This window comes from Lutjanus erythropterus, chromosome 6 (genome assembly GCF_056507025.1).
Source record: "Lutjanus erythropterus isolate fLutEry1 chromosome 6, fLutEry1.hap2, whole genome shotgun sequence".
Lineage (NCBI taxonomy): Eukaryota > Metazoa > Chordata > Actinopteri > Lutjaniformes > Lutjanidae > Lutjanus > Lutjanus erythropterus.
Window position 1 is genome coordinate 17,732,696 of NC_139322.1, and position 25,929 is coordinate 17,758,624.

Genomic DNA, 25,929 nt, shown 5'->3' on the forward strand with positions numbered 1-25,929 from the left:
ATGATTTAGTCTGTTAAACAGTCAATTGAGAGATAATAAACCCCTTTGAAAGACATTCTGCTTGCAGAACAGTGAGAGAGCATGCTGTGTGAAGACAAAAAAAAAAACTGGCTGGTAGAGGTGTGTGTGTTTGTGCATGTGTGTGAGAGGGGGGGGGTACAGTGTGGAGAATGCATGTGTGTCTACAAGAAAGCGATTTAAGTAGCGAGGGAGAGCAGAGCAACAGAGAGGGGACTGGGGGAAAGAGTGGGAGCTGCAGGCTGACAGAGACAGAGAGGAGGAGAGAAGAGGAGGAGGAGGAGGAGAGAGCAGAGACCAGCAGCACGTCTGTCTCTATCTGTCGCCTCTTGGATCTCCCTGAGCACAGCTGTCGGGCTGCTTCCGACTGCGAGTGGATCCTCTCGCTCAGTCAGAGACTCTCTCTGTGTGTGTGAGGGAGTGCCTGAGTGTCCCAGCGGTTACGCACAAGTCAAACTGTCCCTGGTTATGCTGCTGCTGCCACACATGGGTGAAGGTTTGACTGGCTTCGCTCTGGACTTGACTCAACACCCATGATCCCCAGCCATCTCTGGCATACCCTCTCATTAAGGTAAGCAGGAAAAGGTGTTTTATTGACTGTGTAGTCTTGTGTAGAAGTGGGACTTCTGTTAAGATAATTTACTCTACCCCCCAGTGAGTTTTATTTTACAAGCATGTGTGGTTCATTTAGAAAAAAACAAGCTTGAAACTGAGCACTGTAGATCACATTGTGTTTGTCCCAGGCTCTAGTTTCATTGTTTATTGTGTGTGGTCTGACCTGTTTGTGTCTAAATGGACTTGCCTATATCAAGTGATGACCCCTATGCTATCTCTTCCCAGTTCTTGTGTCCATGTGATGACTGTACATGACATTATTTCAGATTCTGCCGTTGCCTCACAATGTAAAAGGCAGCTGGCTGATTGTTTTCATGTGGCTTTGACAGATTATGCTGATATGTTTGAGCACACGTGCGGTGTACAGTACATTTTATTGAGTCAAAGGTACTTGGAATTTGTCATGTGGATTGCATTTGCTGTGGGCGTAACTGTCCTCTCATGTTGATTGTATTTAAACTGTTTAAAATCTTAATAGACAGGCAACAAAATGCTTCCCTGTCCCATGTGTGACTTGCTCCTGCTTGTCGCTTCTCCACTAAGAGGAGGGGGAAGTTGCAATGGGTTTGCTCGTCTGATAAACACAAATAGGGATAATCAAATGTCTCCCTCAGCCTCAGGCTTTCCTAAATATACATTTGCCTTTGAAATGTGAGCCATAGCAATCTCCCTGTTGTTTCTGTTGTTGCGTCTCTGTCTCACATTCAGACTTCTTACACTGTTCGGGTCTTCTGACTGGATCTGCTTTTACTTTTTAGTCATTATGAACTTAGATTACGGCGTGGGGTGGAGTTTGCATAGGTTTTCCATCAAGTGCATGCATGTTGGGTTAATTCTCCTGATCGTCTGGAGTTGGTCCACAGGTGCTGCACAGTGGCTGCCCACTGTGGGTGGGTTAAATACAGAGTAGAAATTTCTTCACGTGGATCGGCCATACTTAGATTACACTAACAAGAGGTAACAAGCTGTACTTTATATCAAATCTGACAAACTAGAAATTCTAATATTCTTAATTAGTCCCTTATTAGACTCCCCTAGAGGGTAATTAGGGACATATTACAACACAACTGTACTGTAAACTTAATGGAATCAAATATCTCTACATCTATAATTTTGGCATTTATTGTTTTTAAATGGGAAAGTGAGTTTGTGTGTGTGTGTGTGTGTGTGTGTGTGTGTGTGTGTGTGTGTGTGTGGGTGGGTGGGGCGGGGGGTGGCTAGACAAGGAGAGAAATATAGAGTGAAATAAATAAAGTTGAATGAATAGGATTTACATCAAGGAAACGTGGGGTGCATGCCAGACAAAAAGTTTGGGAACATTTTGAGCATTTGATTGTTTTTTTCCCACTCATTCTAAGGATAATTATTTCATCTTAGAAATACACTCTTATCGATTAACTGACTGAACTGATGGCGGCACAGGATTGATGTTAGTTTGATTCATCTAATTGATTCTGCTTATTTTTCATGCTGCTGATTTAAAACATTGTATAACACAAAAGCATGGTTCTTAGTGCACAAATTACAGATTTAAATGGGATTGCCTACAAGGCTTTTTGTTCTCTAATTTAATCACAGCAGGAATAAATATAATCAATGTGCTTAGGCTTTTTTAAAAACAAAAAATTCAGGCTTAGCAACCAAACCACGTGTGTGATTTTTATTTTGATAACTCCAGCATGAATGACAGCAATAGAGTTGCCCGACTTCTACGTTACGCAGGGCTGTGTGATTATTTGGAGAGGATATATATCCTCCTGCAAGACCGAGGAGCAGATATTCAAACATCCTATGCTGTGATATTCTACACTGGCCCTGCCAGCCAAAATAATAATCAAAAAACCCACATCCAATATCCAACATGAGAGACCAAGCTCTGTCAAGCACTGCTGCCGGCATTGCTGGAGGAGATCTGTATTGCCCGCTGCTCTCTGCCAAATGTATTCTTGTATCACATGATGTTCAGGACCACAGAAGATCCCTGTAATAATAAATCAGTGTGAAAAAATGCACTGAGAAAAACATACTAAAGGACAAAGTTGTAAAAATTATGTCACATGTACTGTACGTGCTGTGCCTTTTTTAGCTTGTTTACGTAGAAACCAACAGGAAACATGGGAAAATAGATCTGGGATGGCATCTTATAGAGGTTCTTGCAGAGCTGAACTGAAGAAGAGGCAGTTTCTTAGATTTCTCACTCAGGACTGGGTTTGAGTCCAGAAACGGGTTGTGAATCACAAAATTAGTTAATGGACAAAAAGTTAATCTAGAACAATTTGTGTTTAGTTTGTTTTGTTTTTTTATGAAGTATAAATTCCAAACTTCTCCTTCCTGCTTCTCAAATTAGAGTAAAACTGTTTTAAATTAAATCACTGTAAATCGTTGGATTTTGTAATGTTGGTCTGACAAAACAAGCTGACCGACATGATTATTTGATTAATCAATCAGTCAATCAACAGAAAATTAATCTACAGCTATTTTAATAATTGTTCATTGTTTCGTTGTTTTCTCTGTTTTGTATCATTATAAATTTAAAATCTTAGGACATTTAGGACATTTTATTGTACAAATCAGGACAACTGAAGGTGTTTTCTAGATGTTTTCACTATTTTCTGATATTTAATGGATCAACTCATTAATCAGTTAATTAATACAGACAATAATTGTCAGATTGATTGACAATGAAAGTAATTATTAGTTGCGGCTCTAATATGACGAAATTTTGGGCTCTGGTGAATTATGATTTTTTTCTATCTTCATTTCAAAGTCATTTGACTTTGGTTGTGGACGTGATATAAGTGTCACACTGTGTGACAGTGTGGAGGTGTTATTGTTAGCAGTGGTTTTCATATCAGTGTGGGCGGGAAGGCGTTTTGCAGTGGGGGTGAAAGGCAGAGTACGCAATTAATCAGGTTTATGGAGCACATGAAGGAGAACTCCTGTGCTTTGAGTTAGAAAGGTGATATTTTATAAGACCCAGCTGTGTGTGTGTGTTCTTGCTCGTTGGTGGTTACATCATGTTTGTGCCATGCTGTTCCAGATAACACTCTTGTTTACTTTCTTTGCTCCCGGCTAATATTTGTTGTCATGTGCACTTGAAAAAAGGGTTGGAAATATTAGTGACAGTGTATTGTAGACACAAATTAATTTAATCTACGCATGTGATTGTGAAATGTGTGCCACAATAATGGTCATTGATCATCATAAAGGAGAGCGTATATTCATGTGTGCACACACACACACACTCAGAAAACGCCTCCTCATTGTCGTCTTTGTACACAAAGATGAATGGAGGAGGTCACTGACGTAGTGTGTAGGAGTGTATAATGAATGAATTTTCATTATTGTGTCGGTGTGGGTAGATAGTCACACATCCACTTGTTACTTCCATCCATCCACAGTGTGTTTTGTAACACCACACAGAGAAAGTCATCCATCTGTTGACTTACAAAACCCACCACACCTGGTTGACTTTACCTTAATTCACTTTCTTCAACAATGTCCATCATGTGAGCTCCATTTTCTTCCACTTTTGTGTGGGAAAACTGAAAAAGAGAGTGGAGGAAGGGTGAAGCTTTGTTGGAAATTTTAAGTTGAAAAGGTAACAAAAGGGATTTTTATTGACAACCTGTTACTATTTTTGTACAGTACAGTTTGATACGTGTGGAATGATAGAACATTTCTCTCATTATCCTTTTAAAAATCCATTCCTAAAAAACTTTATGCCCTGAATGTTGATGCACGTTGGCTCATATTGGGTTGTCTCGTCACTTTTTGGATAAACTAGCAACAACATAACCAATAAAGTTGTTTATTAACCTAATCTTTGCCTTAACTTCATGATAACACATACCAGAAACCTCATGCCTAATTATAACTTCTAATAGAGAAGATTGTTTGTCTTTTAGGCACCATCGATTTACATACATAGCCTTAGATTTTTACTCTTTGTTCTACAGGCACCAATGCAGGACTGATTTGACTTCCCTGCCATTTTCAAATGACTTAATCTCTCAAAATTGAACATCATAATATTATATTGGAAAATGTAAAACTAAATAGTGCTAAAAGATAATGCTGTTAAGGTGGACTAAATTATATCCAACAACAAAAATCTTCTCTGATGGGGTATCCTGATATCAATGTAAGTAAGTATCCTTCAGCCCAAATGAACTTACAAGGCAGACTATCAATGTCCGTGTGAGACTAAATATACTGTACAAATTATTGGGAAAAGAAGAGTACACTATAAAAGATTTTTTGAGAAAATTCATTATCTCAAGGCAAGTGTCTTCATTAGATTTTTGAGTTTTGACTCTTGACCCTTGATCAAAACCCAAAAACTCTTATGTTTTGAAATAAAGTCAACAAAGTTTTGCCAACTTCTAATCTTTTCTTGAGATAACTGACTTTTCTTCTTTAGATAAACTCAAAGATTCAAAACCCAATAGTCTAAGTTGGGCTCAAAACTAAAATTTGTTTATGTTTTCACAGTGTAGTATAATCTATATACCATCATACTTGATGTGCCTTAACTAAATTGAGTTCATATTGCATGCGTGTACTAAGAGAATGGGCGGAGATGATCATGGAGCCGTACTTTTCTTAACACTTGTGCATACAGATGTTACTTTGCATTACTAAAAACTGACATGTAACCACTTTGGCACCATGTCCAACATGTCAAATTACACAACAATCAAAGTGAAATTCAGTGAAAATGTGTGCATTGTTAGCATACAACATCAAGTATTTTTTTTATCTAATAGCAAAAACAAACATGCTCCGTTTGTATGTGAACAGAATTACAGGACATGATTGATGAAAACAATGATTTGGTACGACTGTACAGGATCCCCATTCCCTCATGGACCTTGTTGCCTTTACCTCATGATAGACCTGCAATTTAAATGCAGATCATATCAATTCTGATGTTACCGTCCAATCATTGTTTACTGTGAAGGTTTTTTTCCCAGAAATGTTTGCATTGTTTTTTTAAATCACCTTATATTATGGATATATGTGTGTGTGGGTGTTTCTGCCTACGTGTACTGTAACTTGAGCTGCCAGGTGTCAGATCGTGTTGCGCAGGTTACAGAGCTGTTAGGAATTCAACATGAGATCCAGTAAAACTGTTCATTTGAAGAGGGAAACACTGTTTTTCCCAGGGGAGAGATAACATTAAATTAACGAGGAAACAACATGTGAGATCTCTCATTTTGAGGACTGGTGCGTGTTATCTGTCTTTTGTCGAGAGTAACCAAATACTGCCTGTACCTTTAAAAAAAAAACACTGGGCTATAAAAGCAACAGCGAAATCCTCACTCACTCAGAGGGGAGTCAGAGAGAGAGAGAGAGAGAGAGAGAGAGAGAGAGAGAGAGAGAGAGAGAGAGAGAGAGAGAGAGAGAGAGAGAGGGAGTGTGTGTGTGTGTGTGTATGTAGATGGCTCACTTTTAATTGCTGTTGTAACAGATCTTTCTTGTGGGTTCTGACACTGACCTGAAAGTTTTATTTCATCTCGATATTCAATATAACTCATGTTTCTGATTCTGTGGCTTGTTACAGCTTTGTCTCTGCGGATTTATAAACAAGTGCTGAAATACTGATCAAGTTGGACCAGCATTTACCTAACTAGTTTTTAAAAACTCAGATGTTTTCTGTGAAGCTTGAGCTATTTCTATTTGAGCAAGATCCTGACAGATAAAACGAGACAAGAGCAAAAAGCCAAAAGATGCCAAGTCTGAGAGCAGCGACAATGCTGCACTAATGAATGAACTCCAGGTGCTTAATGCGGAAACAGAGTGTATGCAAGACACACTTGGAAAGTGACAGTCTGTGTGGATTGTTAGAGAAGCTGATTTCAGAGAATAAAAAAACAGCTAAAGAATCAGATTTTGAAAAAATCCAGATGAAAAGCCCTGATTTGTTTTGGTTTTCTGAAGGTGAGATGTTGTGTCGGGACTTTAATGAGGAGATTTTAGTCTGAGCAAGATTTATTGAACATGCATGGCAATCCAACATAACAAGATGTTCCTGTCGTGGAAGTTCAATGTTTTCATATGTTGTGTTTTTTTGAGTTTGTGATGCTCTACTGATGAAGTGATATCAGAGGAGCAGCTGGATGTATCATATTGTTGATGCATGCAGATATGCACACGCACACTAGTATGTTTTTGCTTTCCATTTGATGTTTGCACTGCAGATGATCACCAGCTCATTAAGCAGCATACTCTGAGTCTGATTTCTTTCTGACAACACACAATTAAATTTTTAAAACAGTTAATAATTTATAATATTATAATTTTGTAATCTAAATAATTTACTGCTTTGTACTATCAAATATAATTAAGAGCAGTGATGTCACAGATTCTGTGAAAGGTCGATGAAGTGACCAAGATATTTCAATCTAAGACCGTCACCTGAAAGCAGAAATTAAAAGGAGGGATACAATGAATTTCTTTGTTTGAATTTAGAGATGGCAGTTTGATAAGTTTTGGCGGTGAGAAAAGCAGTCAGACAGCAGAGTGATGCCTCGTTGACTGTGAAAGAGAGAGGGAGAAAGTGAAAAACGTCACACTTCGCCAACTTTGGCACTTCAGTGGTTTGAGAGTCATCTCTCTAATGACTTTAAAAACCTCTGGTCTATAGTGAAATATTGCATTGTTTTTAAACTCAGAAAAAGATTTCTAAAATCACTCCACACAGTGACCCTAAACTCTAAACATCAGATTATTATAGCTAGTTATGATGTTTAAATTACTTAACGTAAACACAAACGTAACACTTTTTCATCCGTTGATTCAGTACAACTAGCAGCCTAATAAAGCAATCCTGAAGTAAATACCTCATGAAGGTTATTATGTTCAGTTTTTAATTTTCAGTTTTCGAGAGCTGTTGATTCGACTCTGTGTGGAGGCTGCAGTTTGTGGTGCTGTTGAGCTGCGTTATACTGACAGTTGTTTCTATTATTTTGTCCACCTGATTTACATCAATGAGAGTAAGCAACATCTATATTACTGAACTGTTGTATTGGACTGAAATTTTTTTTGTCTATCAGCTATCTACCTAATAAACTTGCAATTAAGTGCAGAAAAGAGATTTATATAGATTTCCTGCACTACCTGTGGTGTTCAGATTGTCAAATATGCACACATGAATGTGTTTGTCACTAAGGTAGATCCATTAAAACTCCTTGCTGCCTGCGAAGTGTTATCAAAGGGTTTCTCTTGAGGTATTCTCTCTTGTAGGGGGTTTTAAGCCTTTCATTGCTAAATCAGGACTCAGCTGTTGCATGAACATCTTTAGGGTGAACCACCAGTTATCTGAGCACTTGCACATCCTTTGTTTCCTATGCAATGTATTCTTCCGCTGTTAGTATAAGTTTTTGCACAGTTTGGTTGGTGCATTATGCTCGCCAAAGACTCACAGATGGAGTCAGCTGCAGTAAACATACTCCTATTGTGAAAAAAGAGCTGAATTCTGTGGTGGTGATTCAGAAAGATTTGGATCCCAGTGGAAATGTCAGGAGTCAAGAGAACATGGGAATGCCTAGTGGGTCTGACATGAAAGATTCACTGTGGTGAGAACCACTTGATGCAGAAACGATCATGTTCAGCAAGAGATTCTGGAGAAAGCAGACTGTATAATAAGTGGACGGAGCCAGTGAGGTAGTGCCTTAAACCTCCATTCTTTCTAATGAGCAGCAGAGGGCAACTTTGCTGGTTGCAAAAAGAAGTCTGATTATATGGAGTCCTATGAGAAAATGACCCTACTTCTCACTTCATTTATGACCTCTGTAAATAGTTTTCTAATGAGTTTATGGTCTCAGTCACTAGTTTCAGGCCTTCTTCATACAATGTGATGTTCATGTTGTAAATTATGGTCCTATTTAGAGTAAAATAGAGACACTGATTTATTCTGCAGCACAAGAGTGTTAGGGCTGAGCTTTGTTTATATATGGAAGCCACTGGTGTGTGACAATAATAACCCTTAAATAAACATTTATAAAAATGTTTTTCTCTTAATGAAGTGGCGTAGCTGTAAACTTCATAATATATAAATGTTAGTTACCATTTTTATCAAACATATACTGATATTAGTTAGTACCCTAATTAACATGTAAGCATTTAATAAATGTTAGGCAGAGACATTTGTTAACAGTTATATAATGCTTATTATAGCATTAATTAACTGTTAGTTAATGTTAATTACAGTTGCAACTATATTAATAGCATCATTATAAAGTATTAACTAATATATACATTATGGCATAGTTAACATGAACACCATTAGTAAATGATGACGCAGTAGTTAACTATTAATAAACTGTGAGTTAATGCTCTTTAAGCATTAGCTAATGTTAATTATTGCGCCCTTGTTGTAAAGTCTTACCACTTTGATGAGCTCCAATTTAGGCCAGCAGGTAGAGTCACTCAGTGCACTGTGGCTAATTTAATTAATCTAGAAATAACATGAAGATTTTTTCCCAACATTGACAGTAAATTGGCTGAACAGTAGGTAGAATTTCAGTCAACCAAGATTTTGGTTGGTTGACTGTAGCCCCAGTGTTGTCTGATTTGCGAACTCATAATTTAAGTTGAGAAGCAGATAACAGACCACATACATTTTTAATATCTCCCTTCAGTGAAGTCACGGATTGCTTTAGGAGTTACAAGAGTCGAAGCAGCACGGATGTCTTTTAGTTGGATTTTGATTTCATATCTTGTAAAGATCACAAGAACTTTGGACTTTGGAGACAGAAGGTGCTCTCACATCTTAACAGAGCAGTCATTATGATGCCCTCTTTATCATAAAGTTTGATCTTTGAGATAGTGTTCTGAGGCCGGCTGGAACCTAAAATATTCTTCATGTTATTAATTAGCAGGAGTCACAGGACTGACCTCAGGGGTGACACAAAAGAGCACAATACTTTCTTTACAGCTGAAGAAAATGCTGTATAAGTACCGTCTTGGTGGTTTGTTGGAACATGTAAAGCTATAAATCGCTTGTCAAGAGTTTTATTTTTAAAAAGTCTACAGCATAGAGCTTTTGAGCATCCTAACTGGAAGACAGCAAAGAATCTGTTTGACAAAACAATCGTTAGGTGTAAAGAAAAAACATTTTGTCCTCCATGTGGTGAAGAAAAATGTGCTATTTAAAGTCTTCGTCATTCCCAATCCTCAGGTATGCCCTGTCTGTAGCACTACCCATACTCCTTTGTGTTTTTCTCTTGTGAAAGGATAGTTTAAAGATGTGGAAAAAAAAAAACACACACAAAGCAACCATCAAAGATTTGTTCTCCTGCTTGACCATCAATCTGCTGTCTCTTGAAGAAGGGTCAGATGACTTCTTGTATAAGATGTTTGCTCTTTGTGTCCTCTTCTGTCCACGTATGTCTGTTTGCCATTCAGTTAGCGCAAGTCTATTTTAGTAGACTTTGGTGTTTTCTGTAGATAACCTATCAAGGGTTTCATTATTTTCCAAATCCACAATTTGACATGACTTTCAATTTTAAGGTCACAATTTAATTTGATTTTACAATATATACATATATTTTATTTTGCAATGACTGTCAGGCCATTGTTAGACTATCAAGTTTTGATCTGTAAAGGTCAACAGATCTTTCTTTATGCTCTCACAGCTGTCATTTACAATGACGTTTTTTGTAGTCAGGTATCAAGTGTTTTATAAGGTCCAGTAAGCTTCATTGTGCCATGTTTGAAGTGGTGTTTTTTTCTTCGGACACTTGAATGCTGCAATTTGGTGGAGATGGAGTGAAAAATAAATAGTGAAGGAATGTGTCGATTCTGTCTTTCGATTGAGTGATTGAATTTGAAAGCTCATTTCGATCAATTTACAACTGTTACAATAGTTTACAATCCAAATCGTTTTTTGTTGTGTCTCTTTCTAGAGAATGTCAGCAAATTTCATGGCAGTTTGACAAAAAATACATTACTTTAACACAATGATTAAAGTGATTTCTTCATCTTTCATCTCCTCTAAAATGCGCTTCTTTTTGCATTTACATTTAGCCCTGTCTTTATTATTGGTATTTTCAGAAATGTTCTAAACGATCAATTTGATATTTTGCATAAATACTGTTGTCATGTTTTGATAGAAATCATAACTGAAGATGTAAGCTGTATGTATTTTATTAATAAAAAATCAGAGGTTACAGATGTGTGATAAAGATGTGACAAATCCAGTCTGCCATCTGGTTTTGGGCATTCCCAGCTCTACAGCAGCAAATTGGAAATTTTGCAGAATCTTTAGGAGCAACTATGAATAAAAGTAAGACCACAACCAAATACCAGTTAATGTTCTGTGAATTCTTGTAATCTTTTGCTGCAGACCAACCAACTGGGGAGGCATATTTGAAATTTCAGTGGCTTTTGCATGGGATGGTAGTTTATGTCCCATTTCATACACGGTATATTTGTGACAAATCCCTCATGATTTCTGTCATTGACCCTGCCATACTCTCCTGCCCTCTCTTAACCCCCCAGTTCCATCACCTGACCTGACAACTCACTCACTCACCTGCTCCCCATTCCCTCTGGTTACCTCACTACAGCAGTGTCATTTTGTGTTGAAAAGTGGTGGGAACATAAAGGCTAAAAAAATAAAAATAAATAAAAAGCAACATTTATATTCAGACACTAATGACTGCCATGCAAGGTGTCTGCTTCAGAAACAGTTCATCCAGCTTTCTTCAGTATCTTGCCCAAGGAAACTTCAACATGAGGACTCAAGGGGATCAAACCACCAGTCTTCTGAGTCACAGCGGCCCAATGGGGACAAAGTCTGCGTTTTTCAAAATGTGGTGGTCCCCGGTGTAAATGTTACCTTTGTCTGAGTAGTATTTACATGGCCCACTTCCACTAGTCTTACGTCAGACTGTCTTTTTGTATTTTGCTAAGAATAACAGTGTTCATTGTGTCCTGCTTTTCTGATCATGAACCTGCCTGAATCTTAGATTTTGATGCTTACCACTTACTTTTTCGTGTTAACCTCTGTTCCTAGCTGGTTTGACCTCTGCTTGTTCTGGATTTAAGATTTTAGACTATGCTCTTAACCTGTTCTGCCTTGTGTCGTGGTTTAGGGTTCTGGCCAACACTGTTACAATATTCATGGATAAAATCACAGATTGTACAGATGTTCTTAAAGCGAGCCAAAATAAAAATTCTGATTGTTGCCATCTCTAAGAGAAACAGTCCAAACATAAACACAAAGTCACACAATGAATGAAGCAACAGAGAAATTATTTCTTTAAGCTCATATTGATTTAGGGTCAAAATACTGCATCATACAGGATTTTTATTTATCTCACAGTATAAGAAATTGATGGATATAAAAGATAATTCTGTGAAACAATATGTGAAATTAAATTATACTGTTTGTCTGAATGCTTGCAGGCAGAGCTCCAGTGATTTTGCATACACTCACTCTGTGTTGTGGTAGATGTGGGGTTAATTTCCAGCCGGCTGACAGAGAGCTCAGATCACATTATCAACAGCTGTGACCACAGCCATCGCCAACACTAAATGGTCTGCGGAAGAGAACAAAAAGCAATTTTACATTAATTACACTGTCTGCTATGTTTCCTAACTGCATCTTTTGGATTTAGCTTCTGTGGATCTACTTACAGCTCACATCCTGTTCCAGTGTTTCTAATTCCAGTGAAGCAACTCATAACAGTAATTTGCACATTTTTCCTACATGTCAAATGGGGATTGTGGGGATGCCACAGGCGTAGGTTTCACTAAGGACAAGGGCTACCAACTTATTCCGATTATGGCGATGTGCATTACCATAATCGCCCATGCCTCTCTTACTCCAATTAGAGTGTTAGTCTCTCAGTGTAAAGCTCATGACTGGGCCCACATTTCTCTTAATTTCTCAACCTTCCCAGGGTTTAACTCTCAAGTTTCACTTCATTTATATAGATTTTTTTCTCTTAACCAGAGCACATGAAAAATGCATTATGTTAACATTCCATATCCAACCCCTGAAGCTCTCCCTGCATTGACATTTAGCAGTTTGTCACATTGTCACAGTTACATATGATAATAAAGCAAAATGAATGTTAAGTGAGTGTTGAAGTCTGATGAAAGGAGTAATATCGACACTGTCAGCGGGGGCAGGATATTCATGTATTCTGTTAAATGTTGCAGTGTGGAAAATCTTGTTTATAATTAGACTGAATGTTTAAATCTGCATCTGCACATGACACTGTTATGACATAATTAATTCGTCTCTGGCTCATTGAATCCTGGCTCATTAAATCAGGTCATGTCAGGTTAAAACAGAAACGACACATTTGACAGTTCATTCTGAAACAAAACCCCACCCTCAACCACCTCACCACACTCTCACAACTCTTGAAACAAATGTGCACACACATCGAGTAGGGATGCACGATAAATATTGGGCCGATAAATTATTGGTTGATAATCCCCTCAGGTGTGCATAAACTTCTTTTTAAAATACAAAAATGTGAAATTATCCATCCTGTTCTCATTCCATACATACCGATGCACCAGGTACCCTTAGTGCCTGTATAGGATGCTGCCAGAAAACCTTTCTAACATGTGGTTAACTGTCACAGCTTGGGTAGGTTTAGGATAAGACCACGTTTGGGATTACAATACGTATGTTACATGCACATCACGCAACATCACTGAAGTGACTCGCAAGGCGAAAGTCACATGATGCAAGTCAAGTGAGACATGTAACTTTATGTGCTGTCATTGAAGCCACTCACAAAATGAAGCCACATGACGCAAGCCATGTGACACATGTAATGCTTAGTTTGGCTCTGGGTTCAGGCCAGAGGTTCTCAATTTTTTGTTATCATCCAAGAACCTCTTAGAAGACCCCCTCATGTACGTCCATTGGAATACTTTGACATAGCCTATTTTTTTTCCTACACTTCTACTCAGTTATGTGAAAGTTTCTGCCACTGAAATTAAAATGTTATTTGTTGAACTATGAAGCCTTTTGAATAAATGCATAAAAACAAGCAAACAAATATATATATTTTTAATATAATATTTTAAATGAATACATCTGAAAACTTTTCAGATTGTCCCTGGTGGAGTACCACAGGCCCCTGTTTGAGAAGCACTGGTTTAGGCAATGAAAGTGCCAGGGTAGGTTTAGGACAACACCGTGTCTGAAGTTACAATAAGGACGTTAAGTTATATATGTCACATGACATCACTGGAGCAACTCACAGGATGAAAATAACAGACAGTTATCAGCTGTCTGTGTCAGCTGAGAGAAATCCATAGTGTGCATCTTTAACGTCAGGAATGCTGTTATGTAATGAAGGCGAAGGTTTAGATGAATACGAGAAAAGAAATCAACAAGAGATTGAAAATTGTAAACAGACAATGTTAATGTGAACCTTTCAAATACTTTGTTGTGACAAGTTTGAGTTGGTCTCACCGAGCGGCGAGTTTAAAAATAAAAGTGTGACTCCGACAGTAAGCCCTGGGTGAGCAGCTGCTTTCTCCATCACTCTGTGAGAGTGTTGACTGTGGGTGTGTTTATACAATGATGCGTGTGTCAGTAGACTACGCAAATTTGTATAATGGGTTGGTTGTGTGCGAGCAGTGTAGTGTTGTCATGCTACCCAATTTTAGTCAATAAATTAAACTATTTACCATGCCTGCCCTATGCCCCCAAAACATCCCTCATTTTAAACATGAGATATTTTTCTGTGAAATTGATTTTAACAGCATTTAATCCAACTGTGAGACCTCTATGGACACATACTGTACACAGAGGATGGTGAATTGTATAATATGTTCGGGAATGGAAAGCTGAGCAATTGTTTAATGATGTTACACAGAGATTTGGTGATTTGCCTCAAAGCTGAATGGAGCCTTTGACTCCGACAGGGACATCTGCCATTTACATTACCCCGAAGAGAAATATGCCTTGGCTCTGTACAGTATATGTGTGTGTGTATAAATACCCGTGTGTGATTATCTACGAGCATGATCGTTCCCCCAGGGTAGATATATCCTGAATGACAAGCAACCAAATGTCAGCTATCCTTATCCTCATGTACAGCATGCATTATGTATCAGGCTGTCACTGCCAGCTTAGCCTGTAAGAACAACATGAACAAGCTCTTACACACACAGAGACACCACTATACTAATAAATTCATAAAAACACACAGACGCACATTTACACACTAAATTCTATTGGCAAGGGTACAGCCACCGATGTAATAGTTTGTGTTCCCTGTTGTCTACCTCCCTTCCTCCCTCTATAAATAAGGGCTTCTCTGCCTCAGCGCAGACCATGCAATGTGAACGCTTAACAAACTATCATGAAATGAGAATATTATTGTTGGAGTCACATAACCCAGCTTGGCTACAGATATCAAAACACACAGCCAGCAGTTAATATAATTTAATGTTATTAGCACATGTGACAAAACTCTGTTCAACTTGTGATTATGTGAGCGATAATGCACAACAAGGAGTTCATTATCAGGAATTAATGGACGACAGGGAAGCCAAAACTCTCCGACACAACGCGGAATAATCAGGAATTAATCATTCCTGATTATCTAAAGGCTTGTTTATGCTTAATATTAAATAAGCACACAGACAGAGCCTTTTGTCTGTACTCTAGGTTCATTTTGTCTGTATTTGTGCATGTTTTCTGAAAGCTTGCGGATGCAGACAACACAGGAGTTACCATTGGGAGTTGTTGGGGGCAGTGTAGCTGTGTAACCAATAGTTAAAGTCAGGCATGACCGTGAGGCACGACAAAGCAGTTCACATATCACAATGTATTTAATGGCGACACAGACCATGTCCATCAAAAGTCAGAAACAGTTGTAGATTGCCTCTGTTTTTCATTCTTTCCCAAAGGTACATTATTACAACCTCTGCCATCGTTGCAATGTTTGGTGTTAACTCTTCTTCTTTGGGGTAACTTGAACGGTGCCCTCTAGTTGATTTGTTGCTTAATAAGTATGTGTACATCATTTGAAACAGTCATATCTATTTTATTTTGTAGAGGGGGCACAAATTAGCCTTAAAGGTTTTCTCAAGCCATAACTCTGTTTACCTGGTAAAATCTGAGGGTTTGACTAATACCTGGAACAATCATTGCCAATCCATAAGGTTCTTATGCAATGAAAATGTTTACTCCTCCAGTAAATAGGATGAACCTTAGACACGACTCGGGAATGGGAGATGTTTCCAGTACACTCAGTTCTGGCTGTGAGCCAGAAAGCTAACATTATACTAGCAAGATTCAGAGTCAGTGACGCTGCATATGGTTGACAAGCAGTAAATACAATTTAACAAGCTAGCTATTGAGCCATGTCATTGTCCCTTAATCAATATCCGTTTAATTTCAGAAAGTGGGCAGAAATGCACAGGAAATTAATGCAGAGTACGGACAGAATGCTCCGTCCATATCTGAATGCATATCTAACGTTAGCATAAATTAGCCTTTGCAGTTGCCATTCTGTGGTGTTCAGAAGTCGAGGCAACGTGTAGCTTTTTAACATGCTGCAATAAAGTGTAAACAGAGGCTTTGACTGCCTCCCTGTTGCTATGGTTCCACATTCCAGCGCATTAATTTGAAAAGACAAGGTGTCCATTATCAGGAATTAATGGACATCCTGCAGCCAATCAGGATTTAGTATTCACCCAGACCAAGGTGTAACACCAATTATTGCATCTTTCACAGCTGGAGCATGCAGAGTCTTGTCTCCATGTACATTTTGTTGACCCCGTGTCGTAATGCTTCTTGTTCTCTCTTTTCTGTTGTATTTTTCTCTGTGTGCTATGAAGCACAATGGATCAAAGGTTTACAAAAGTGTACACAAAAGAACTTGAGATGAATACATACTGTTCTTTTTATTGCTCTCCGTTTCTGTGGATTACTGAATAAAAGTTCATCGATCTATCAAAAACTCATTCCTGAGCACCGTGAAGAAAACTTAAAGAGAAGGAAGGGTCAATAAATCATTGTAGAACATCCTGGACGAGCCCCCACTTGTCATAAACTGGGCCGCAGAGCCAAATGACAAAGGAGGGAGATTTGCACAACCAACCCAGTTAACAAATTATTTATTAAAGAAAGGCAACATAATGGGTAAACTAACAATGGCGTATGTGTTCAGTAAGATCAGTAGTGTAAGTGGGTCCATGAGTGGAGATGTCATTAATTTCTTCTGTATGATTGCTTCAATCTAGTGTGCCACTGTGGTGATTGTGTAACCGCTTCCCTATCATCATTACACCACATGCTTTGCTTTCATCAAAGTACAGAAACTCAAATTTAAAGTTGCATCCATGGCAACAAAGTCGTATAGTCACCAACCGTTTTCCTTAATAATCCTCCCCCAATCTATTCAAGCACGACTGATGAATTCACCTCTATAATCTTCTAGACTGCAAGATCAAACACGCATAATCAAACATACACAATCAAGAATACCTTCATACACATTTAAATAAAACACGGATACTGCAAACTCCCACGTCATGTATTATGCACACAAGCTCTCCAATCCAGTTAACTTTGAAATGCCTCATTTAAGCGTCTCTGTGGATTTTGGTTTGAAGTTATAGAAGAAAAGGCCACATCTTTTGCTGTCTCTTCTCCTCGTATCTTACATGACTTTATTTGTCTGTTGAAAAGATTACATCACAGCCTCCCCTCGCTGCGTTACTCTCCCTCTGGCCCTGTGCCTCTCATGTCTGTCTGACACAGATCCTAAGCACCCCCAGCACCACACCCCCTCACAACACCTACGATTATGCCATTGTCTCAGGTCTGCGAATAATGAGGGAGCAAGTCATTAAAAGATGCACATTTTCGATTGGGGAAGGAAGAGAAGATGGGAAGGAAATACAAATACACAACAGTGAAAATGCAGTGGAAGAGGTGCTTATGTTTAATGAAAGAATAGAAGTTAAGACTTTAAAATGGCACACTGTAGGAATATGACACAGGTGCTACTGGAGCCTACAGTATACCGAGGTCATTCATCATCAATAAAGTTTTATAGAGCATTCTCGACGGGTCAGTTCTGAGCCACAGAAATGAATTATAATGCTCGGGAAAATGCAGTAAAGGTTATTACTGTAAGAGCTTGCAGGAATCTATAAATTGCAGAAGCATTAAAGCCCGCACACAGAAGTTCAGAATCAAAGTCATTCTTTGCTCACAGCTCCCACTTTTAAAGCAGGAAAGAGACTGAGTGTAAATGTCTTGCACAGCTACGCTAAAATAAACACAATATTATAAGAGGCAGAGTGGTTGTTTAAGTAGACTCCTTGCCTTTGACCCCACTTGTGGATATTTGCTAAGTTATCTGTCACCAGATGGTTCACTCAGTGCTACTGTACGGCTTGGAATCCCGTTTGTTTATGAAATCTCAAAATATCAGCCCGGGCCTCTTTCATTTCCGTTCTCAAACATCACAATCGTGTTAAAAATATACTGAGGGAGGAACAGGAGAGTTGACGGTGGTGGAACACAACAAAAGTTGTAACAAACAGGGTGACAATGTATGTCTGTTGGTCCAACATCTGACATTTTTGGTTTTGAGTTTAGTAACTTAAAAAACATCAGATGGATTTCCATGAAATGTAGGTTAAATTGTAATAACTTTCCTCTGACTTTTTATCTAACGCCATCATCAAATTAATTTTGTCCACATTTTGCTTTGCGAATAAATTCATATGAAACTAACAACATTCCCATCAGCCTCAGCCCGCCTTTATGTTTAGTGCTAATTAGCAAATGTTAGCATGGTTACACAACTATTGTCAACAATTGCTTAACTTTAGAATTTTGACATTGTCCTTGTGGGCATGTTATCATGATGATCTTAGCATTTAGCTCAAAACTCTTCTGTGCTTACAGACTTTTGGCTTTATTCCACTAGGCACAGCTGTTGCACTATGGCAATATTATGGCGCATTATGGCCCCCAAAGCTGATCGCAGACATTCCACACATTGCATGTGATTCCACCAGAAGCACATCAGCACATACCAGAAGCAGCTCTCTGCTCTGCTCCACAAAGAATGCGCACCAAGTCTGTGTTTAGCAGAAGTCACATCAATCTGCACTGAGCAGACTGAGTGGGCAGGAAGTCAGACACTTAAAGAATTGGGGCAATTTTCAAAATAAAAGACCTTGTGCAGACTTATGATCATGTAAACAGACAAGTACAAATTTAACTACGTAGCCTGTTTATCCATGGTAGAAGAATTACCAAATCAATAAAATAAAAACACACTGCTTTTGTAAAGCTAGTAGTGGTGCCAGGACACTATGTGGAAGACATATCAAAACTGTGCTACAGATGCGATGTGTGCAGTGTAAGTGGAGTTTAGTTTTTTTTCACACATGCACTGCAACTCTACACTTATCAAGACATTACCTAGAGGAGGAGAGAGTATATGTGAACACAAATGTCTGCATCAGTTGGCCCAGACTTAACCCTGCCCTGATAACACTGCACAGTATGTAGCTGCTTCTGTTTGCTGTTTAGTGTTTTCCACTCTTTCATTGATTGTTTTGTTTTCATATGACTGTTTGCCAATCAGTATCAGCCAGCATGAGTCTCATTTTTTACCTCATGTTTCATCAGTCATCTGTGGATTTCCACACAGTCAGAGAAAGTAAAAGTGTGCGTCCAGCGCACAACGAAGTGTCTCCTGTCGGATAGGCAGACTGGTCTTGCATTGCCCTCCATTTTTAACACCCTTCTCTGCTTTCCTCACAGTAAATCTTCTCACTTCTTATTTGTTCCCTAGTTATATGTCTTCACATTATTAAATGCATGTCATATTATATTGTAGGCAATATATTATTATTATTATTATTGTTAGTAGTAGTAGTATGCCTTTTTTACTTAAAGAGTTAATTTGCAACATTTCCCTAAAGATAAAAGTCTATAAAATCATATGATATAATCCCTGTCAGTTATCACTTATGACCCATTAGAAGTGTGAGGTGGTGTCTGTATTTTCAGAGATAGAGGTCCTGCTCTCTGCCTGTATTTCTTTTTTTTCTCATTGTTTTGGACATTTTACCAACCCCAAACAGTGGTATTAGACGTCCTAATGCACTGACAAACAACTTGGACAAATTCCTACTGATTCTACCTTTAAAAAGGATTGTTATTTTTTGATGAAGCATCCCAGCCAAAGTTTTTCACAATTGTACCTGTATAACTGGGGTGACAATCATTATGTCATCATTATGGAGAAGTCCTTCTTCTGCATGCTCTGCGAACACTTCTCCTTGCCTAAACCACACAGGGCATTTCCAACATGTGACAACACATCTGATGTGGACAATCTCCTGTTGTGTGCTCCATATTTGAAAGTGCAAATTTGTCCTGACCTGATTTTCAGGACATTGTTCAGAGTTCATGTGTGGAAAATGTGCATATATTAGTTTATTGGTGTTTGAATCAAATCCATTTTGTTCTTATTCTTTTGTTGTGTTTTCTATGCTGTTGTTGCAATGGGCGAATAAATCAAGATATACAGGGCAGTAGAAGTAACAGGCCACCTAAAAGTAATAGTAAGCCAATTATAATGGCAATGTGAATAAATGTTGATGCAAAGCAACAATGTGGTTACTACTGACAAAAACAGGAGTCAAGGATGGAATGGATGGAAGTTGATTAGATGCAGATGATATATGAAATACTAAGGAGGTCCAGAGGACCATGAGAGCGCAATAAACAAAACAGAGACAGGGGACAGAGTGCCCTTCACTAAACTGCTTGGTGAGTGAAGTGTCACAACCTCACTGAGTGACAAAGACAGATTGAGACAGCATAGATAAGAATGCAGACAGATTTAGTTACGAAACATAATTGCATAAGCAACAGAGCAAGTACAAAGTCTTACTATATAGGGTATAGCATTATTATGTAAAGCAGGCTATGAGAGTTTATGTAGTGAATGGAGTAATTGGGTTTCTTTCTCTGAGTGGGTATAGATGGTGCTCATTTACATTTGCAAAAACTGTTTCATGAAATAGAGGAGTGGGGAGGAGAAGAATTAAACAGTCATACTTTATCTATATCAGCCACACTGGCAGGTCAGTTATCGTGTGAAACATTTGCAATTGCAGTTTTTCCGAGCTTAAGGTTTGAACTGAACCTAAGAGGTGTTGTGGTATGAAAACTAAAACTTAACACCCCATAGTGCTGCCTGCTGCAATAGGAGCTCTTGCTGCAATAACAGTCACTTCACACAGAGGCCACAGCCCACTGACCTCTTTGCTTGTTGTCCATCATCACATTTGTCTCTGAGGTTCTCTCAAAAAACCTGCAGAGAATACTCCCAAAAAAAACTGTGACGCTAATAATCATGTATTACACGTACTAAATCTGTTCTAATCCAGCAAAGAGTCATGGTATTTATGACAGAGGCTCTTACATACCACATTTTAAGATTTATTTTTTGTTTGCTGTATAGCTCCAGGCAATGTATATCTATCAGTCTGTCTGTCACTTTGGTCCAAACGTAAATTTCTCAACAACTACAGTATGGATTGTCATGAAATTTTGTACAGACATTCATGATCCTCAGAGGAACAGTCTCAGAACCCATCTGCTATTGTTTGGTGCCTCTGGGGGAAACAGCCAATGTTTCAGGGCTTCTGGTTTAGTCAGCAGACATCCAGGTAATGCATAAGGGATATTCACTCTGTGCACCAGACACTGTTTACAGTCTGATCAAAGACTTACAATGTGAGATTGGATCTGGAGGATAATAGTATATCTTCACATGAGTGCAGATAAACTTTAAAAAAGTAAATAAAAAGCTAAATCACTGGCTACAAATGGAAACCAGAACACAACTCCACCACTTCTTGTCCCTTGCCATCAGATTCTGCATTCATTTGCATCTTTTTTGTATCAGAGACAAAAAAAAAATCTACTGACTTCTGACATTAGCCTTTAGCTCTTAGCACTGCTGTGCTGTGCCTCATTACAGTCTCACAGAGCCTAGGGTGGTTGTAGGCTCTACGTTTTGTTTAATGACTTGTGATGCCAATATCTGCTATTGCTCTCTCTGTCTCTCTATTAATTTCGAATGCTTTCCAGTCACGGAGTTTGATTCTGATTTGCTGGTTGATGATGTTGATTTCACAACGGTAGACAAAGAGTCTGTTCCCACACTTGTCTGCTTTGACACTCTCCTTTGTTAGGAAATAACTTAATTAAACACAGCACCCTGACAACACACAGATGAAGTCTACCGAGTGCTGTTTTTGTCCAGCACTGGTGTTACTGGTGAGTCTGACCTGTTAGACGTGATCCAGTCATTGCAGGTTGGTAATATGTGGGCTGGGCGAACACTGCTGCATGAAAGCTGAGTTCAGAATGTGTAGCTGCATGTGTAGGAGGGAAGATGTGATGCTTCATTTGGCTTAATTGATTAAAAGATTTTGTAAATCTAACCCAATCCAGAGCTGCACGACATGTTACCCAGTACTTTGAAGAAACACTGGGCTGTGATCATGCAGCAGAACTGTATGACAGTTTACACTTCTTGGAGTTTCTGTAGGATTTTAAAGGTTACCATGTTAGCAATATTTTTCTTCTTCATCCGGATACCTCATGATGATTGATGATACAAGTTCCAGCATATTCTGCTGAAATTAGTTTTTTACTGCAGGTTTTTCCCATGTTGTGTATTCTATAGATATTCTATAGATATGTATGTTATAATATTTATACGTAAGGATTTTTCTTGTACTCTGTACTGAGCAATTTTAATCATGTGATCGCTTCCGTGTGCATGTGTGTGTACGTGAGTGAGTGTCTGCATGTATGACCAAGGGACGTGCGTCTTGTCCAGTGCTAATCTGGACTGATCAGCCAAATTTCTTTTCGTGTGCAAATTCATGACTGTACACCGAAGGACCTCTGTAAGTCACAAGTTTGGAGAACCATTGAAAAACCTGTTTTTATGGCCCCATGCTGCTGACGGACATGTCCACAGGCATCATATTTTTAGGTCACTCCAGTCTTGTGAACGCGATATCTCAAGAACATCTTGAGGGAATGTCGTCAAACTTGGCTCAAACATCCACTTGGTCTCAAGGCTGAACTGATTAGATTTTGGTGGTCCACTGTGACCTCACAAAACACATTGCTGGCCATAACCCAATGATTCATGCACTAATTATGATCAAATTTACACACAATTGTCTAATAGGATGAAATGATGAGATGATTACATTTTATGCTTGAAAGGTTAAGGGTCAACTTCACTTTGACATCATAATGTTCAGCTCTCTATCAGTCCTCTGTACTGTTCTGTAAAAAATAGTCTCCAAGTAAAGACAACATGTTTTTCAGTGGAAACAGACATATATAGTGATAACTTCCATTTTGCCAAAAAATACACTTAATACTCTTTAAATTTTCTCACTAAATACATTATACTGCTGAGTGCACTAATCTAGGTTTGTTATTTGTTGGGTTTATTTTTCTATTTCTTCTTTTTCTTCTGGTGTTACATAGATATTTACTGTCCCATGTTATGCCCAACAACTGTGCTGTAACATACGAACTTCCCAGTTTGGAATCAGTATAGTATATTTATATATATTTATGTAGTCCCATTGTCTGAATGGGTCATAATATTCTGTTTCCTGCAACTGTTCAATCCAAGTCCGCCTATCAAACAAGTGTACTACACTGCCCTAATCTGTCCCTTCTGCTTTTAACAATTACTTCAATTCCTGCGGTCAGTTTTTTTTTTTTTTTACAAGAATTGTCTGTCAGCCCCATTCTCAAACAGTACCAGCAGAAAAAAAAAGAAAAAAAAAATCTGTTTCCTTTGATGTGGAACTCTCAGGCTGACATCTTGAATGTGGCCTGACTTGCAGAGTAATTGACACCTTGTTGAGACGAGACCTTTTCCCACCTCATCTGGACCAGCCCTCAGCTACAGACAGCCGTGTATGCAAGAAAACACAAGCTGAAAATAGAAGTTGAACATCCATGAAGATTTTGTTAGAGTTCTTTAACCTTCATCTTCATTCATGTTAGATGTAAATTAAATTAGTGGTCAGGCATCGTGATTGAGTGAGTGAGCATTGGCATCTTGCCAGTGCATCTCTCCTCAAGGCTTTTACCATGCACGTTTTTCTGCCCACAATCCATCACTGTGGCCCATCTAACAGGCATCGCAAACAAATGAGGTGTAGCCTCTCGTGGAGATGAAAAAAAACAATCAAGAGCACAATGTAATCCTTTGTCTTTCATGTCTCTCACTGTACACATCTGATTAAGTATTTGATTTAGACTGTCCAGTGTAAGCTTTCCCCAGAGAAAATGGGGTTACTGAATAACAACACAAACAATTGTTTCAATCTGCAAAAGGATGACATGGTTGTCCCATTTCATTTTACTCCAAGCTTGCCCACGCTGAAATTGAACTGGCCTGCAAAGCTGTGAAAATGAGCCCTATGCTACTACTGATTTTGATACCTCAGCTCAGGGTATCTGCCAACAACAGTTCCTATCAGATACCAAGCTCTCTTTTCCCCAGATCTGAAATCTGTACACTCCGTTGCATTGAATTTATTGGGAGAATTGTTATGTACAATAGTCAGCCATCCATGTCTCAATAAATGTAACTGAATGCACAACAAAGAACAGATTTAACAGACTCTGCCTCCAAAATGTTTGCCCTCATAGACCATTTCTTGCAGTACACTGTCATGGCTTCTGCCATGAAAAACAAAGACTGGTAAACATAATTTTGCCTGACTTTTGCCTTCTTCCACCAGAACCAGCAAATAGAGAAAAGTGACAAATATTACATCCTGTAGTCTCGCACATATAGCACAGTACAGTACCATCTTCTCATAGAGAAATGAGAATTAATTAATTAATTAAGATAATTGAGGCTTCAAGTTCAAAGTTCATGTATTCACACCATGTGACATAACACAGTTTGACATACTGAGCAGACACAAAATTAGCCATAGTATGAAAAGTCACATGGCTAAGATGAGTAATTTACAGTTCAACACAATGCTAACACACACACACACACACACACACACACACACACACACACACACAACTACAGCTGTGATGTTCATTAAAACAGTCAGTTGACTCAACGCAAACATGATCCAGTTTGTTTTCTTTTAAAATGAATTAGAATTAGCTTGTTTTTTGATCCAGAAGATTGAGCCCCAGAGCTCATTAGTTAACTCAAAACAAATGGTATGTCTAAATTGAATGGAAAAAAGGTCATACGGCTCAATTACTCATTATTCAAACGACTAATGATATTTTATAAAGCGACAACACTGTGGTTTAAATCTGGGTAGGTTTAGGGACAGAAATGCTCGGCTATAGTTAGGGAGAGATCATGGTTTGGGTTAAAATGATCACTCTCGCAAGATCTTTTGTGGGTCACATATGTGTCCGTCTCTCCTCAGTCACATGTTATGCACACACCTTTTATTTTTTCACCATTTATTCAATTCAAGAATTGCAGCTGTAGCGAGTTACTCACTTTCACTGTGCTCATTTATATTTTAAGATGCTACAAATTATATCCAGCCTGAACAGCCAGCAGTTACACATGTACAGAGAGTTACAGAGATTTTGCTGCGATGGAGATGATAAACAATCTCAGTCTCTAAAGAGTTTCGTTGTGAATCTTTTGTCTGAGCTAAGCTTAATTTAAATGTCTTGACAATTACTGGATAGATTTCAGTGAACATTGGTACAAAATGTCCATGGTGCCTGGAGAATGAATCCTACTGATCCCCTGACTTACCTATCCATTGAAATATCTCGTCATCTAGTACATGGATTCGCACATTCGTTGTTCCTAATGATTGCTATTTTACATGCGAGCTACATGTAAAACTACAAACACCACATGATATGCAACCTCAGGCGCAGGCATCCATGATTCCCAGATGATGGAACAGTCTCGGCTTTGTGTCTTCTTCTACTTGGCAAACGTTAGCATGCCAAACTAAGATGGTGAAAAGGGTAAACATCTCTGTAAAAAAAAAGAAAAAAAAAAAGAGCATATTTACATTGTTATTATGAGCATGCCAGCATGCTGATGTTAGCATTTTGCTCAAAGCGCAGCTGTGGCTCTGTGAAGTACAGCTTCACAGAGCCACTGGACACTTAAACTTGTTAATTAACATTTATCAATCCAAATGAAGTACCACTGCCGAAGCCAACAGGATGAAATGCAATGTGCTTTTAGAGTATTTGTTAACACCTGTCTC

At 38.5% G+C, this 25,929-nt stretch overlaps 1 protein-coding gene across 1 annotated transcript in view; it reads left to right on the forward strand.

Annotated features, from left to right (window-relative positions):
* The first annotated feature begins 266 nt into the window (after nucleotides 1–266).
* opn7b (opsin 7, group member b) overlaps nucleotides 267–25,929 on the forward strand; it is an 81,069-nt gene continuing 55,406 nt past the window's right edge. The window contains exon 1 of the mRNA XM_084719988.1: nucleotides 267–589. The gene's annotated coding sequence lies outside the window, so the exon portion shown is untranslated. The remainder of the gene's footprint in view (nucleotides 590–25,929) is intronic.